This window comes from Lactuca saligna, chromosome 7 (assembly GCF_052625555.1).
Source record: "Lactuca saligna cultivar CGN05327 chromosome 7, ASM5262555v1, whole genome shotgun sequence".
NCBI classification, from domain to species: domain Eukaryota; kingdom Viridiplantae; phylum Streptophyta; class Magnoliopsida; order Asterales; family Asteraceae; genus Lactuca; species Lactuca saligna.
Genome location: NC_136423.1, coordinates 113,826,757 through 113,841,956, shown reverse-complemented (window position 1 = coordinate 113,841,956; position 15,200 = coordinate 113,826,757).

The window sequence follows — 15,200 nt, the reverse complement described above, 5'->3', positions numbered from 1 at the left end:
TACTAAAATATTGAGTGTTTCTGCCACTCTGCATTTGGTACAAGTATGATATTTGTCCACTTAAGTGGCAATCTCCGCTTTCATGTATGTTCAACACCTCAATTCTTTCAAATCTACATATATTTAGTCAGAGCCTGGATAGATGGGACACTTTTATCTGTGAGCTTTGTCCAAGACTATGCTCCCCTGATCACTACACTTAGGAGTACAAATTTGGTTCATAATGTATCGCGTCCTGTTATCCCTGAGCGTGACTCGTTTATCTATTCTTCACAGAGCTCCACTCATGAAGCTTTCTCTCTCAGAATCTCGACTTAAACTTCTCGAATTTGAGTTGTAGGTTATGAATGGATATTCATAGTTAATATTCATACCCAACGTTTGGTACGTTCGTTTCGGCTCAAGACATTTGATACCATGTCAATCTTATTACAATGTTAGTGAATCTCACACATCATGATGACAACAATTTCTCATTTATGTTATTAAACCAACGTGTAGTCAAAAACTTTTCCTCAATTCATCTATGTGCACTTCAATCCTTTATGTATGTGTCGTTGTATACGAACAAGTTCTCTATTTTTTTAGAAATGTAGGATTAGTGCATTACACCATAGTTCTTCCAATTTCTGGAATACAATCTCTTGCTTATCTTTCTAGTTAGAGTTTGTTTCCTCTTAGTGTTAACATAGTTGACAGTTGGGCTACTATAGGGAAGTTCCTGATGGATCACTGGTAGTAGCCAACATAAATTCTTTTGTTGTTAAAATTTCAATGTTCATTTCATGGGAAGAAGACTTCACTTATACTTCCACATTTTATCAAATCCTTCAAATTTGATTAAATTCTCCATATTTTATCAAATCCTTCACATTTGATTAAGTCCTTCACAAGGTTTCTTAAATCATGGTGAGCCAAGAAATTCACAACAGTCCATCGTTTGATTATTTTTAGGGTAGGGAGAAAACTTTAGGTTTTTCTCCGACTTGTCATCATAAATGACCATGGTTTTCTCGTAGGTAGATTTGGTCGTACAACTTTCTTGTAGTACAGATCTAGACACAATGGGAAGGTAGTCGATTCATACCTATGATAATGTCCAAGCTTCCACTTGGAATTGGTATAAGGCCTATTAGTAAAGATCAATAGTTCATAGTTATTTTATCGTTTAAAAAAAGGAGGGTTGTATAACGACTTGACGTGACACAAACGAAACTGTGTCATATAGACAATGATATTAGACTTTAGGTGACATGCGCACGAGATTGACATGATAAACATGATTTGGTAAGTGCTAGGATGAAATTTATTAAAATTTCACGAGTATATTTTTGACAGTTCACCAGTTGTCTATGCTCTCCAGGTTTTCTCCAAACTACTAGGTTCATGACTCAGAATAGATTTAAGTTTAGGTTTCACGAATATTTCACCACGCACCTAAAATACAAATACTCCAAAATACGAGTCGTTAATGAGTAATATACTAGTTACTACTGATAGTTCTTGGATTTCATTCCTTATTTCAATTTATATTACTTTGACTCGAGTTGTTACCTATTGGTTCTTTAGCATTGGGCAGTTTCACCATCTTCATAACAAGCTTTACTTTAACTAGTGCTTGTTCTAATTTCTATACCTCACTTCCATGAGCATCACATGTGGTGCTTCTCAAGTCGTGGCATAAGCAGAGTCGATGCCCACAATTTACAAATAATAGTTCTACTCCGTAAGATTTGTGCCTTTAAAAGTGTAGGTGACAACTAATCACGTTAGCTTTCTACACAAGAGCTGACATGAAATATTGATTCCATCTTTTTGCTCCAGGTATTCATTCCTACAATCCATTCAATGCCGTAGAAGGATTTAGGTTGACGTCACTATTACTTCCATGTTTGTTGCTTACGAGATCTACCTTGTACCAAGTCTTTGTTCCTGTTGACTTTGTAAGTGACCAAGATGTTAAATACAAGTTGTTCGATTCATTATTTCGATCATAGTTGCGTTTAGCGATTGTGCTAATGTTCGAAGCTCACTGACTGGTCTCTTGTGAGACATATTTTTTTCTCATTACAATTTGCTCAAGGGGGAAAATTAGTCGCGTGAAAATATCGACGTATATATAAATGATAGTGCTAAAATTATGTCAAACGTATAGAATTATCATGGGTTTACCCAAGATTGACTCTACTATGAGTATTAGATGCAGCAAACTTTTACAATACTAACAAGGGTGAAATTTACAAATGGAACGAGTGAAAAGAAACCACCAAGTATTGGGACAAGTTGTGCAAATTTACGAAGAAGATGTTACATGAGGACTCAACTTCCACTTGATGTTTTGATCCTACCTCAAGTTTTGAAGTTATGATTCTTTTGAATCGAGATGTTTTGGAACTAGGCAAGATATTTAACAACTTTCTAGTTTCTTGATTTCATTGATTCCGCTATATTATCCTTCGAAAATGGCATGAAAGACAAAGAGTACATCTAAGTATCCTTCTTTTGAACTTGGATCGTTCAATTATAAGTCGCACGATTCACAATCAAAACAAAATGGGCTAATTCAATACCTAAACCGAATTTGAAATGATTTCCAAAGGTGCATATATTTTGCAAGGTATTCCTACATGGTCTAACATAAGTATTCATAGGATATTATAGTTGAGTAATTAGCATTTCGAGATAAACTTCGGACATGATTTATATTTGTAATAGTTACAATACCATGAGCATTTATGGTAAATGTTTGCCAAATATTCGTAAAGTGTTCACTAAAGTCTTTAAGTGTTCTTAAGTGTTTCGAACTGCGGTTTTCTTTAAATATTATGGATTCCAAGCGTTTTGGTGTACCAAAATCCGAATCTAAGCTTGATTGTTCATCGGTCTAACCATAATTAAACATAGGTGATCATTCTACGTCTAGTTGTGGTTCGGCCCAGGTACAACCAACTTAGCTAAGGTGTTTGACCTAAAACCTTGCATTGTATTGGCATTCAAGGGTTCGAGTTTATATATGCATAACTCTATATTTGTGGGTTAAGGAATATATTTAACCTCAGAGAGTAAGTCCTAGGCTATAGACGCGCTTTCCTAAGAAAGTACTATTTCACTATAGCCAATAGCTCTGATACCAATCTGTCACACCCTCGGCCGCCGGCGGAAACGCCGAGGTACGCGACGTAAATCAGTAATCACAGTTATTAAACATACATTGAACAATACAAATATAATCTTCTATTATTAATGAAATAGAAATCACATTGACAATGACTATTGCTAAATCGTGACACACGCCTACCAATCCGGCGTTTACAAATATATAATATAACTAACGGAGAGTCTTCTGAGCGAACACTTCCAACCTGCTAAATAACCTGAGAATACATGCATTAAAATACGTCAACAAAATTGTTGGTGAGTTCTACAGGTTTTGACACAGAGTATTTATATAACCAAAAGTGTTTGATAAAATTTAGCTAGTTGGCCAACTTTTATAAATATTGACTTTTCTATTAAAAGTGTAAAATAACTGAATTATAAAAATGTGTTATGACTCATTCATAAATACCATTTGTTCAAATCCAAATGCACAAAAGTTGGAAAATACATATAAGTAATCCAGACTTATATCAAAATGCATTTTTATATAAAGATTTTGAATATCAAATTATATAAAAATAGGAAATGTTACTCTTTGTGAGAACGTAAAATAACCGACTTTACTCTTGAAACCTTATATAAGAATTTGTATCAGTTATATGAAAAACTCACAAGACTTTAATTTATGAACTTTGTAAAATCGTGTTGTGGCAATAATAAAGTATTATCTGACTACAATTGAAAACCGTCACTTAATCGATGAGGCAAACTACTCCCACGTAAACATTGTATTTTCTTATAAAAAATGATTTATATAAATAACTTATTTTATGTAAGTTAATAAATCTTGTCGAGTCGTGTCATGATATTAATTAAGCGTTATATAACTTAATTGTTGGTATTGACATTTATCGCTTTGAGTCACAAGATATCCCACTAAATACAGTTTCTTTCAACTGGAATGAGTGAACATAAACCTCATATAAATCCAATATCGATTCTATACGGTAACGAAACAAAACTAGGATTTTATAATGAAATCATAACCGAACTCGTGACACTGTACTTTATAAATGCACCGACACCATAATAAGGCGCGCATGTTAAAGTCATTCACCCCGTTGTAACACGTGGTAATGTTTCGATAATGCTAACGTCAGTGCCAAAATTCATCTCGTCAGATGTAGTTGTAGCTACCAACTCCAGGCGGGCGGTCGTACCGTATAAGATCAATAATATGACACTTACACCCGACGTTAGTCGTTCCCTCGAGGATTAACGATTATATATTGGAGAGTTTCTACTAAGTATTGAGATCTTAGCTTTCGTGAAACCCAGAATAGTTTATAATGGAAACTCAAACGTATTGGATATGGTATTCGGAATAGGTATGATAAACCTATAGAATAGGTATGATGAACCTATATGGAATAGGTATGATAAACCTATATGGAATATACGGAGTAGGTATGATGAACCTACATGGAATAGGTATGATGAACCTATATGGAATATATGGAATAGGTATGATAAACCTATCTGGAATAGGTATGATAAACGTATATCATCCATTCTAAATTCACCGGATATGTAACATTATTCATCGTTTAGGAAAACAATAACTGAAATTCTTATAACTTCAAGAATTTATCATACTAGATACGGTTTCGATGCCGTGCTAGCATAATAGCTAATTTTTGAATTTATCCAAGTTTGGATCGACTGTAAATCTACATTCCCCATATTTTATATAAATTATGCGAGAATATTTTTAATACATTTGATTTGGGATAAAGATAAAGTCTTTAGATACAATACTCAACAAGTGCTTATTTCGTATATAATGAATCTTAATTCCTGAAGTCGATCATGTTATTTATTGCGATAAGAATAAATAACCTAGTATATTGAAGTTATGTTGTTATAATTAATATAAAAATTTATTAATAAATTCTCAATTCATTTATACATAACCTTATATATATTTTCAACTAATAATCATATAATTCCATGAATTTAATCATTCCATCAATTATGAAAATTTACTTTCACTTTATACACGAATAATAAATTCTGATCATTTTTATACATTTCCGTGCATCCATTAGATACTTTAACTTATACATATACAATCATCATTCGTGTGACTTATAATATCCACTTGTGTAATTATAGCAATCTACTTATAATCTTGTGATTTTTCTTAATAATTATATTCATATTTCACATAAAGTATATCCACTTATAACAATCTATTTTAACTTAATAGATTTGCTAGTGATTTATCACATTTTTAGATTGCTACTTCATAAACGTTTGACAAATACAAAGTATGATGTTATTTTGCGTATAAAACTTGAAAATCATCAAACTTTAATAGACACATATATTCTCCCCCAAAATATTAAAATAGTAAAAGAGGGGCCATAGAAACTCACATTCGAAGCGTGAATGAGGCTCAAGGTGCGATTCTTGTCGTGAAATTTGTTACATGACGTTCCTCGTTCTTAAGACGAACCACCGGGTATATTTAAATTACCTCCTTGTTTCCACCGGAAATCGACACACCTCAGATGTGTTTCTTGGCAGCAATTTGGAGAATGAAGGTTAGTAGCATCAATCTTTCAGATGGTGTTGGACGAAGCAAAGGAAGGGAAAGGAGAGGTATTGCCTCTTTCTCCGGTGATCCGAAGGGTTGGAGACGGTGGTAGCCACCTGTTCTTCTTCCCTTACCGGTGGTATCCAAGAACGAGAGAGAGGAGGACAACAAATTTTAGAGATGTGATTTGAAAATAAAATAATACAAACCTGATTTTGCAAAGATCCTTGTAGATCGTGAATGATGGTGTTTGTACAAGAAATCATATTTTGAAAGATATTAGATGCAAAATCAATTAATATATATTTTACTTAATTATTTATTTGTTTATTTTGTAATGTAGTCTTTGATTTCCGATTCTTGTGCCATCAATCTCGACCCCGTAATATTTCTATGAAACTATTTCTTGATTGTCCTTGTCGTGGTGATTCCAAAAACGTAGACGGAACTCAATTCTGATATACCAAACTTCGTGAACTTACGTTTAAAGTTTCGTGATTAATTGGTTCGGATTCGACAAATTTTTACAAATCTATTTTTGGTCGAGGTTAAAAATATAATAAAATTATGTTAAAATAATAGGCCATATCCTGAGTTCAAAAACATGCTCAGAAATAATTTATGAGACTCGTAGTTATCCTAAAGGAAGCAATGTACGGATCGTTTCAGGAAAATAAGATAAATACTGATTTTTGTAACTCCAACGAGACGTAACTTTCTCATACGACCTCCGCTTTGGATGTTCTTTATATACACGAAGTCGGGGGAACATAATTTATTAAAATATATTATCCATAACTCTCAGATATAATTGATGCAAAAAAAAATATTTTTAAAGTAACAATTAAATCAAACTTTTGGTGTTTTTTTTTGATCTTCAACGATGGAAGATTTGATTAGCTTAAGACGTTCTAAAAGAATTTATAAATATGATATATTTAATATACTTTATAAACATAAAATTACACACAATTGGTCAATAATACATAGTGGTTCGCGGTGATTTGACTGTGGAACTCAGGCCAATTTTTACCAATTGTTACATACGGCCATAGAGGGCTTCGAACGAGGTAGCCTTGATGCTAGTGTGGTAGCTATTGTTGTACGAAAACTCAACCAATGGTAAATGGGTGTCCCATGCCTTGCCAAAACCGATTACGCAAGCTCTCATCATATCTTCTAGGGTTTGTATGGTTCTCTCACTCTGGCCGTCGGTTTGTGGGTGATACGTAGTACTCATGTCAAGTCTCTTGCCTAGAGATCTTTGTAGCGACTGCCAAAACCTTGAGGTGAATCTACTGTCTCAGTCCGAGATAATGGATATTGTCACACCATGTAATCGTACAATCTCCCTGGGGTATGTTCTAGTTAGCTTCTCCAGTTTATCCGTCTGTTTGATCGGTAGGAAGTGTGCGGATTTAGTTAACCTATCGATGATCACCCAGATGGTGTCGAGTCCGTTTGCCATTTTGGGTAATTTGGTTATGAAATCCATGGTTATCCGCTCCCATTTCCATTCGGGTATTTCTGGTTGTTGTAACAATCCCGAGGGCTTCTGGTATTCCACCTTGACTTTGGCGCACGTCAGACATTTGCTCACGTAGGTAGCAATTTCGGCTTTCATGTTCGGCCACCAGTACAGTTTCTTGAGGTCCAAATACATCTTATCGGAGCCGGGATGTATGGAGTATCGTGTCTTATGGGCTTCGTTCATGACGATTTCTCTGAATCCGCCAAAACTTTAGTGTCCAGATTCGATCCATGAAGTAAAGAACTCCATTACTCTTTACTTCAAGATTCTTATCCATTCCCCTTAAGGCTTCCCTTGTCACATTTTCGGATTTCAAGGCTTCTATTTGGGCTTCCTTGATTTGCATGGACAGGTGTGAATGGATTGTCATAGTTAGAGACTTCACTCGGCGGCCCAAGTATTCCTTTCGGCTGAGTGCATCAGCCACTACATTAGCCTTTCCGGGATGATATTGAATTTCGCATTCGTAATCACTTAGTAGTTCTACCCATCATCTCTGTCTCATGTTAAGTTCTTTCTGGTTGAGGATATGCTGGAGGCTTTTATGATCAGTGAAGATTGTACCTTTCGTGCCGTAGAGATAGTGCCTCCATATCTTTAGAGCGAAAATGACTACTCCTAGCTCAATATCGTGCGTCGTGTAGTTTACTTCGTGCGTATTTAGTTGTCTTGAGGCGTAGGCGATGAACTTCCCTCGTTGCATCAGGACACACCGAAGTCCTTGGTTTGACGCATCACAATAGACCACGAAGTCCTCTATTCCTTCTGGCAAGGTTAGGATGGGCGCACTACATAAGGCTCGCTTTAGTGTCTGAAACACGATGTTTTTGTTTTTCTCCCAGTCGAAGGTCACCCTCTTCTGAGTTAGGGTGGTAAGTGGCTTGGCAATCTTCCAAAAGTTTTGTATGAACCTTCGGTAATATCCGACGAGTCCCAAAAATTGTCGGATTTCTGTTGGGGTTCTTGGAGTCATCCAACTCTCAATTTCCTTGATCTTGGAAGGATCCACGTGTATCCCCTCTTTTCTTACTACGTGACCTAGGAAATCTACTTCCCGAATCCAAAACTCGCACTTTGAAAATTTTGCGTATAGCTTCTCTACCCTCAATGTTTCCAAAACTTGGCGGAGGTGTTGGCTATGTTCTTCCTGGCTTCTTGAATAGATGAGTATATCATCTATGAACACGATTACTAATTTATCCAGGAAGGGACGACATACTCGGTTCATCAAGTCCATGAAGACCGCTGGTGCATTTGTCAATCCGAAGGGCATCACTACAAACTCGTAGTGACCATAACGTGTTCGGAATGCCGTTTTGGGGATGTCTCCTTCCAGTACTCGCCGTTGGTGATAACAAGATCTTAGGTCGATCTTTGAGAAGTAGCTTGCTCCTTGTAGTTGATCGAACAAATCATCTATGCTTGGTAGGGGAAATCGATTCTTGATCGTGAGTTTGTTCAGCTCTCGGTAATCGATGCACATGCGAAAGGATCCGTCCTTCTTCTTCACAAATAGGACCGGTTCTCCCCAAGTTGAGAAGCTTTGTCTGATAAAGCCTTTACTCAGCGGCTCGTTTAGTTGGCTGGACAGTTCCTGCATCTCGGCCGGGGCTAGACGGTACGGCGATTTTGCTACTGGAGTAGCTCTGGGAATTAAGTCGATTCTAAACTTGACTTGGCGTTCTGGTGGGATCCTTGGAAGATCTTCTGGAAAGATGTCTGGGAAGTTGCAGACTTCCGGAATATCCTTAATGTTCTTCGATTCTCGTTTCTTGTATACTACGTGGGCTAGAAAGGCATGATATTCCGTGCAAAGATATTTTTGTGCTTTAACACAGGAAATGATTTGTAAATTTGTACTCGGTTTGTCACCATAAATGACAAGAGTTTCGCTGTTTGGCAGATTGAGGAGAACGACCCTTTCATGACAAAGTATACCGGCATGGTGAAGGCTTAACCAGTCCATACCGATGATGACATCGAAACTTCTTATTGAAATGGGCATAAGGTCGATTTGAAACAAGTGCTCGTTTAAATATAATGTGCATCCTACGTATATATCACTTGCGCTTTCCGTTTTACTATTTTCCATTTCTATAGTGAATATTTTATTGAGTGGTTGGGGTTTTTGATTAAGTAGGTGTTTGAATTTATGACTCACAAAACTTCTATCCGCACCGTAGTCAAAGAGTATGCATGCATAAATGTTGTCGAGGGGAAATGTACCCGTAACCACCGTGGGGTCCGCTATTGCTTCATTTTGTCCTATTGCCAGCACTCTTCCAACACCGCCAGCATTCCTTGCCTTGGGGCAATCCCTCTTGAAGTGCCCAATTTCTCCACACCCATAACATGCCTGGCTTACTCCAGTACTAGGAACTTGAGTGATTGGTCGCACCGGTGCCTTACAGAAACGGGCAGTGTGCCCTTTCTTGTCGCAGTTTTTACAGTGCATTTCATGGCAGTTACTGTGGTGGTGGTAATTGCATTTGTTGCACTTTGGCAGGTTTCCAGCATATTGCTTTGCTGGTGCAGGGGTAGCAGGGGTTGTAGTGGGGGTAGTAGCGGCATGGACTGCTACCATTTGTTTCTTTGAAGGTTCTTGAAAAGTTTGACCTTTCCTCTTGTTCCAGAACTTCTTCTTGCTGTTGTTGTTGGCATTGTTGTCGTTGTTGTTTCTTCCTTTGGTTGGTTCGGTGATGAAGGTCGTGACACTCTGACAGACACCATGATCGACGAGAGATTGTGCCAATTCCTTGGCGCTGTCGAACGTCGTGGGTTTGGAAGCTAACACACTCCCTCGAAGTTGGGGTGATAGTCCCCAGATATACCTTTCCACCTTTTGGCTTTCCAGGATCATCATTCCTGGGCAAAGTATTATCAAATCACTAAATCTGTTGGTATAGCCTGCGATGTCCGAGCCTACAATCGTGAGGCCCCACAGTTCCTATTCGAGCTTCTGAATCTCGCCTCTGGGGCAGTATTCTCGTAGGAGCATTCGTTTCAGGTTTTCCGAACCCATGGAGTTCGCCACCGATAGGGTTAGTGCCTTGGCGTGGCCGTTCCACCACGTTAGGGCTCGTTTAGAGAAAGTATAATCGGCGAATTTTACTTTGCTTTCTTCGGGGCACGCGCAAATCTTGAACACAGCTTCCGTTTTCTCTATCCATTGGGATAGAGCCATTACTCCCTCAGTTCCACTAAAGGGAATAGGTTTGCTTAGGTGAAGTCCTTGTAAGTACATTCCCCGGTATGACCCTGGTTTTGGCCATTTGTAGAGCTGTTTATTCCTTATCCTGACCCATTGTTACTGATTTGTGCCATCACTGCAGTTACAGCGGCTGTTATAGCAGCTTGGAACATTGCTGTATCCATAGTTGGAGGGGGTGGTGGAGGTGGTGTTGGAGCTGAGTTTCTGCGCGATGATCTACGAGGAGGCATGTTCTAGTAGAGAAATAGTAATAAAGACTATAAGTTTCTAATGAATTGAAAATAGTGCACTAGAGGGTTAGTCATATCTTGTAATTTGTTTTGATATTAGTTAATGGTTTCAAAGTAGATATAGCAATTTAAATAATCTGATGAGTTTCGAGAGGTATATAAAGACATACTTCATATATATATATATATATATATATATATATATATATATATATATATATATATATATATGTCACACATACGGTGCGTTACATTATGCTTCATGTTTAGGAAAATTTTAACCTATCTAGAGGTCTCCGATTACAAGTTTAAAGAAAATAAGAAAAACTTTATCCGAGGTCCTATTCTATATCAAAATTGTTGGAGTTGGGCAAGTCCTACTTGCAGCGTGTTGTGCGTTTTGAGCTAGATTCTGCATCCGATTGTTTGACTCCCATTAAACGTCTCTCAAGAACCGCTTGTTGTTCCTTCATCTCTCTTATTTCTGCAAGTGCTGCCTCCATTTGGCTTTGAAGCGTCCCTGTGCGGAGTTGGGTATCTTTGTGTAGTTCATCCAGATGACGGATGTCTACCGCGTTACCCTGTGCAGTAGCATTTACCTCACGAATTCTGGCCGCGCCGCTTGCATGTCCGACTGGTAGGTCTGGGTGGCTATTTGGACCGCAAGGACGGGAAGCGCTCGATCGGCTGAGCCTCCCACACTGACATTGTAAAACTCCCGACACATACCGAAGGGAGGGTGTACACCTTGTTCACGGCTCCAATAGTAGAGATGGCTTCCCCAAATGGGAATGGGAGGCTGGTAACCCATTCTAACTTTGGGAGAACGAGGAGCGGGAGGGTTGATCACTTCCGGCTCGGAGTCTATTCCATTCGTAACTTCCTCTTCCTCCTCTATAGGCTCTTCTTCCTCTTCGACTTCCTCATCGACTTCGTATTCCTCTCTGACTTCGACTTCGAATTCCTCTCCGACTTCGACTTCGGTTTCCACTGGGTCTTCTTCTGGGTCTTTTTCTATCCATCCACCGTTACCTTGGTTTGGGTAGTAGGGATCTCCCGGTATATGGAATCCGACAATTTTGTCAGTACTAGGATAGAGGTATAAGAATTTTATAAGAAAAGAAATTTCTATTTAACGACATCCTAAGTTTAGCTATATATTGTGGTGTGCAAGTTTTATTTTCCTTATATTTTATAATAATACTCCTATAGAATTTCAAAATTGCAATTTTTTTTTTAATTTTTATTTGGTAAGTTCTTGACTTGTTGTCCACTACGACCATTCCTCGACGTACATTGGTCAAATCCAGGATAAATATAGTTGATCAGATTATATTTATTCTCGATTTGATTACATACCTCGAGGCCCAATCATAGCGTCGCAACTCGCCTTAGTACTTTTTAGAAAACTTTGTTATGATATGAGACCGATGCATGCGTGTAAAAATGTATATTTTTTAAAAGGAAAATATGTCGTTTATGAAAATGTGTTGTAAGAGGGTTTTTGGTCCCCTTTTGAATTTATAGTTTGTATATCTTATGTGGTTCGATATACTTAGTTCACTATAAACAATGCTCTGATACCAATCTGTCACACCCCCAAACCAGAATGGCAGAAACGTTCGGGGTGGGTGATTTCACGGAGTATCATAACAATTGAATATTGTAAAGAAAGTAACACAACCAGCATATATATAATAAAAACGTACATTGCTGCGTTATACATGTTTCCAAAAGAATATTACAATAAGATGGTTTAAAATGTTTGATAATAAATGCCATAGTGTTCCTTCTCTCAAAAGCTGGTAATTACCTGTATTACCGATTTTCTGAGAAATACAAGTTGTTTCGAAAAAGTGTCAACAATAAAGTTGGTGAGTTCATAAGTGTTTTTGTATTTAAAAAGTATGTCATTTTGGAAGAAATTAGATGAACGTAGTTTCCAGAAAATCCAATATTTTCCACATATAGTTTGAAAAGTTGCCAAAGTTGGAGGGCGTTAGTATCTTTCGTACTTAAATGACAAAGATAAATTTTGTGCTCAAAATAAAGTAAATACTGAATGCATTTATGAGTCTCGTAAATCAAACTTGCTTTTATACATTTGTGTGAGTCTTATAACCATACTGTTGACACAGACTGCCTGTAACAACATTCTTCAGGTGTTGTAGTGTTATGACATTTGTCACCCCAAACCTGTCAGTCTAACTGTAGCTAACAATTTAGGTGTGGGGTTGTCAATCCCGTATGGATCCATACACAAGTATCACACTCTCCCTCCAAGAGATTATGGTTTATAATACAAGACTAGAAATGCATACTAGAAAGTACGTTGAAGTTGAATATCTCTTATCACTTAGTATAAACAGATTCACGTTAAGAAAGTCTTTGTTTTACTTTAGGTGAAAGTATTTCGTTTTTCAATATGTATACGTAAGAATGTATGAATAACTCGCAAACTATACCCAGTATAGTTTTTCAGAAAGTATGGAACTGGGGTTGTCGGACTTCAACTGCGGAAAGTTGCATCTTCGAGCTTCTCGGGGATATCGGTAGCGTAAAACCTTCGTCGGGGGCTCGGGTAGGGAACTAGGGTTTTCGGGATGGCCTCTGGTGCTTACAAGTGTGTGAGAGTGAGTGAGAGTTTGAGAAAAAGTGTCCAAAATCCGGAGTCTATGCTTTCTATTTATAGGGATGAGGGAGCGAGTATGCTGGGCGTACCACCGAAGTACGCTGGGCGTTCTTCTGTTATGTTGGGCTTAACTTTGCATCATGGCTTATGACTCGGGTCTAGCTAGGCGTAGAGCTTGCAGCCGATGGGATTCGACCCTGCACCTGAGTATGTTGGGTGTACTCTTGAATTACGTTGGGCGTAATCCTAGCTTCAATCTTCTAAATTCCGTAACTTTTGCGTACGGGCTCCTTTTTTCGCGTTCTTTATATCCACGCATAGGTGAGACTATGCTCTACAAGTTTCATTTAGACTCCGTCGACTAGTTTTGACTTTATTTTTAATATTATGTTTTTAATAGGCCGAGACTACTACAGTCCGTTAAAAATTCATAGTTTCTTTATTCGATGTCTGTTTTCGTTTTTCTTTTTTATCATCTTACTCCTGTTGTGGAGACCTTCAACTCTCGTTTAGGTTGCATTAGCTAAATATCGTTCGATCTTCAATTCGAGTTTTTAGCTCTCTACTCCTATTACGAAACTTAGAAAATTCGTAACTTCTACATTCGAGGTCCGATTTGGGCGATCTTTTTTGCACGTTCGCCGTTTAACGTAATCTACGACTTTCGTTTAGGTACTTAAGGTTAAAATGCATTTTATTGAAATTTCTCTTTTTACGTTTAATAATGTCTTACCGGGTGTGTCGTGAATATTTGAGTGGTCGTAATCTTTTCATTATAACTCGGTTTTGAATGTTTTTTATGTTTTTGGAAACCTTGGCACAATACCTATCATTTGATGGATCCCAAATTTAGATTTTTGAACATTTTATTTTTGAGGTTAATTCCATTGATTCCAAATAGTTTCGTTGTTTTTGACTTTTGAGTGCTACATTGCTTTGGAAAAATATAAGGTTGTCACACATATGCTCCATAGCAGAATGGAATCGTTGAACAGAGAAATCGATCTCTGTGTGAAGCAACCCGAACGATGTTATGCTTCGCTTCCCTCCCTTTATATTTCTGGGCTGATGCAATTGCTACTGCTTGTTATACTCAGAATAGATCATATCTAAACAAGAGATTCTCTATCACTCCTTACGAGATCTTGAACAATCGCAAACCGAATGTGAAATTCTTTCATGTGTTCGGTTCAAGATGCTTCGTCTTCAACTCTAAAGATAATCGAAACATGTTTGATGCTAAGGCAGATGAAGGCATATTCTTAGGTTACTCTTTGCACTCTAAGGCATATAGAGTTCTAAACAAGTCCTCTAAGAAGATTGAAGAAACATACTATGTCACTTTTAACGATAGCTATGTTAAGAAGATGAAGACAACCAAAGATGCAATACAATAAATATTTCCAAAGACCAGTAAAGTTACAGCTTCTATTTCAAATCTTTTTGAGCAATATATGCTTCTTTTTGATGAGCCTCAAATGGAAATCGATTCTAAATCAAAGGCGAAAGACAATAAAGTTGACAGTCTCAAGCAAGTCATTGATGATGCTGCACAAAAGATGGCTGTTGATTAACCTAAAGCAACCGAGAGGCCAGTCTTAAGTGAACCTTCCAATAAACGTCCTTCTGTCCAGGGGGAGGGTCCGTATCTACAACAAGATCAAGGTTCTTCATTCAAGGGGAGGATTCAACACCTCAGTCATCCAGCTCAACTGAAAGTCCAAACGAAGGGGAACACTCTGATCCAAATGTTGAACTCCTATCATCATTCAAGGGGGAGAGTACACATGCCAATGATGATGATACTCTATCTGAATTGGAAGAAGAGATCAATGCAGAATTGGATCCCTCTTGTGATCCTAACTACCCACCACTTGTTAAATAGACCAAAGACCAGC